The sequence below is a fragment of the Erigeron canadensis genome, chromosome 6 (genome assembly GCF_010389155.1).
Source record: "Erigeron canadensis isolate Cc75 chromosome 6, C_canadensis_v1, whole genome shotgun sequence".
In the NCBI taxonomy this organism is placed as follows: Eukaryota; Viridiplantae; Streptophyta; class Magnoliopsida; order Asterales; family Asteraceae; genus Erigeron; species Erigeron canadensis.
Genome location: NC_057766.1, coordinates 34,864,209 through 34,868,290, shown reverse-complemented (window position 1 = coordinate 34,868,290; position 4,082 = coordinate 34,864,209). Strand labels below are relative to the sequence as shown.

General features: G+C 31.3%; 1 long non-coding RNA gene across 1 annotated transcript; it reads left to right on the top strand.

The window, feature by feature from the left end:
- Positions 1–356: 356 nt before the first annotated feature.
- LOC122602525 lies at positions 357–1,534 on the top strand. Its single transcript, XR_006324296.1, has 3 exons — positions 357–708; positions 797–841; positions 1,205–1,534. It is a non-coding gene; the product is annotated as an uncharacterized LOC122602525 (long non-coding RNA).
- Positions 1,535–4,082: the final 2,548 nt, after the last annotated feature.

The window sequence follows — 4,082 nt, the reverse complement described above, 5'->3', positions numbered from 1 at the left end:
CATCCATGCCAGATATTGGGCCAGACTGGGTTTTTACTTGTTCGGGCTGGGTCACTATGACAGGCCTATGAAATCCTATGTGCCTGGGCAATGTAAAGCTAATATTTTCAAAAGTGCATTCTGATATTTTAAACAAAATAATTCGCTTTGTCTTGATATTGTGATAGAGAAGTTGTTATGGGTTAAAGAATGGGTGATGCAGATGCTCAATCTGAATTGGGTCAGAATCCAGGTGTTCTCTAGACTTGATCTGCAACATTTTTTTTCATTCATAGACTGCCTTTTCAACTAATTTGTGCACAGAATGAGGGTGTTGACACGGGTTAACAAGCTTTTTACTTTTTGGAGAAGGCAGGTGAACCACGTATGCATCTAAAGACATACTCGGTATTTACTAGTAGTGATGATTTCAGGTTTATTTTGGAGCTGATCTGGGCTTTTCATCGATACATTTTCATAGATCTTCGGATAAGCCATAACTTCTTATTGTTGATCACGTGCTTTTACAAACTTGAAACCTGCTATTTTCTCTATGATTTTAATGACATTAAAAACTTCACGAAATTCACATCAACTGTGAGGTTATAAAAATCATAGAGAAAATAGCTGAAAGAGTTAGCCACAAGAGCTGCTAAGCTAATCTTGAAGAATTAACCTTTTTTATATGCACGTTATTATACGTTTGTACATAGCTGAAAGACAATGTAGGTAAAGATCAAAGAACCGTACAGGGTTTTCCTTCTGGATATTGTACCATGGCACAATTTTAAACTATGTAATTTCTGCATATGGGCAGGGTCACGCGGGGGAGCAATAACTTGCGGATGCGTTTTTATTAGAGGTATTCCATTAAAGTTCAGATTCACTTTCAGCTGATAGCTATGCTTTATTTTCATTATTCAGTTCATTAAAGTTCAGATTCACTTGTAGCTTAGTGGTATGTGAGTTAACCCATCAACTATGAGGTTGTGAGGTCAAAATCATATAAAGGACAAACGAGTTGAAAATTATATGGTACGTTAATATTTACCTTCATATAAAAGGAAAAAAAACCTTATTCCTAATTATATCCTGGAAAAGGCCTCTATTTTACCTTTTTCCATCTGTCAAAAATGTGTAAATTTACCCAAAGTCACTCACTTTAGTGATCAATAGATCGGATATTCAAACTCGTTCTGGTCACTTATCATGTTTCTTTGCTCAGTGACATGGATTTCTATCAATTTGCTACCACTATGCTCCGAACTCCCCACCTTTCAAACAAAACTAAATCGAAAGAATGGAAATACGAGTAGGGAATTGAAGCCAAGGAAGAAAACTAGTGAATCCAAACCTAATCCAATCGAATTGACAAGAGCGCTACTTAAGGATGCTGCAATGAAGAAATGATCTTGGCATACATGCATATCAAGCATTTACATTGTTTATCATTATGAACATAAAAAATAAGCATAGTCAAATAAGTATTTAACATTTCAAATAATATCCAACTGTTTATAGCAACTGCTTTTAATGAAGTACATGAATCTGTCCAAAAGCCATAAGTTTACTCTGTGGATCTTTCATTTATTTTAAAAATATTCTTGTCTCTTATAAAGAATTGCATTGTGATGTGTCAAAAGATTAGAAAAACATCACTGGGATCTGTAGATGAGACATATTTATGGTTCCAGCCTGCAATATTAAGGATAGAGAATTTAAAAGTCTCTTTCTAAGCTTACTTTTAAGCCTTTTAATTGTATAGAATATGTTATAATTTATATATTCACAAATTGTCTGCTAATAACTTCCTGGAAGCAACAACAATCATGCCTTTACTAGTTTATACTGTAATATATTTGACTAGAGCAACACTTGATTATTTAACTAATTGCCCTTTTTATTATGTCTCCAACATGGTTTTTTAGAAACCTTTGGGGTGTATGTTCTAACCTCCAACCAAATTAAACAGAGTTGAACAGTTTGGTTCTATACGATATGTATTAGATTTGTTGAAAGATATTTGCTTAATGCATGTTGTTAGAAAAAGCCGTTAGTTATTAGCGTGTCTTATTAATCTAACCTGAAAAGATTAACAAGATAGATAACATGAGATGACTTTGATAACTGCTCTAACAGACATCCATGTCGTATTCGTAAGGATATATCGATGACAATTAAGTAGTATCTTGATTTGGTATTAATTGACCCAAAGTATAGGTGATGAAACATTATCTGGTCAAAAGAACCAAGAGGGTCAGAAGTTGATTAGGCCATTAAGCACTTGACATTGAAAATGCCAGTACAACCATAGTTGACTTACATATTGCTTGTGAAATAATCTGTATATTGATTTTCAATGTTTTGAAATCGACATGTCTAATTGGGTAAACCGTCTTACGTTGACCATGAGATCGTGTCTCTTCACAAGTCCGAGTAGTCTATTTGGTATGTACAAGTTACAAGTATAAAAGTGTAACACATATTTAGGAATTTTAATTAGGATCATACAGAAATTTTTGAGAATCAATCCAATTAAGAAAACTGAAAAATGATTACAGATTGTTAAGAATAAACACATAATGAATGAGGCAAATTTCATGAAGTGGTTGAACTAACATGAATCATAAAGACATGTGGTCTTAAGGGGTAACTCAAAAATGGTCAAAACCATGTTCAATCAAACTAAAACTATGTTTAAACATAACTGCAACCGTGGGGTTGGACCCCAAAAGAAACTAAACCGGACCACCCTGGTCCAATCACAAATATAATTGATTAGAAAACAATCAAGTAGTTGGGCACAACATAATGGAGGAACATGCTCTCTATGAACCAAACCATCCAATGGGTCCATGCCCTTCCTTGCAAAGCCTGCCCTTTTCATTTTTATCTCCACCTAAATTTAAGGCTACTTTCATCAATTATTTAGTTTCATGATGCTTTAGGTAATACTGAAAAGGTTTTAGGTATTATAAAAAAAGTATTAAAGTAAAACAAATAATAAATAGGTTTTTCTTCACCGAAAATACTTGTTTTACAATACTCAACAAATATAAAATGGTAACTTCTTTTTCTTTCTTTTTTTTCTTTCTTTATTATCATATGTTATGTACAGATTAAATGTAATACTTTTTTTTCTTTACAAGAGTGGAATCTACTTTGCCTTGTTATGTACAGATTAAATGCAACAGTTTAATCATCATTTGGTTATTTATTTCCCTTTTCCTAATCCTAATCTGACTATATAGAAAAGACAGTAATGATACATATTAGTAACATACTAGATTTTAGACTCGTGTTCAACACTGAACGCGTGATTTACGATATTATTAATATTAGATTTTTATACATTTAAATTATAAAGGCTTATAACTTTGAAGATATACGGTTCTAAATGTTATATTTTGCAAGTTGTGGTACAATAACCATAGGCTTGTCACTGTCATCATTAGCCGAAACATATTGATGAAGTTGTTTTTTGTAGTCATTCCACAAGGCACATGCTATAATAATTCTTTTATTATAAAAATTTTTGAAATCAAGTGTACTCATAATATGATATTATTATGAAAAATAATAAATATTTAAAATATAAACATACTTGTGATCGTGTAGTATATGTATTTTATCACAATGCGAGTCCATAACACGTATAGGTTTATTTTCAATCATCTGTTTTATGATAATTAGATAATAATTATGATTGTTTTTATATACTTTGATAACAATTAGGACTCTTGATTTGATTGACAATTGTAACTTTAAACATTAATACGCAAAACTAATATATAAAAAAGGAGAAACTTATGTACCTTTTCTATTGAGAGATATAATGAATCTTAAATGGAGTTCATATATATTTGGATTTAGTATTCAAGTAACTTTCTGTTATAAATCGTGTTTTGTTTTGTGATCGTCTCATGTTCTGTGATTCCTGTTGTGTTTAGGATATTAATGTTGTATATCGTCATTTGTTAGTATGTTCGGGATATGTATCTAGAGTTCAAATTGTGTTTATATTAAACATTAAACTAAATATTAATATTTATAATTTATAAAAGTCTAATCTAATATTTGTTAATAAGTCATTAGGAAATTTT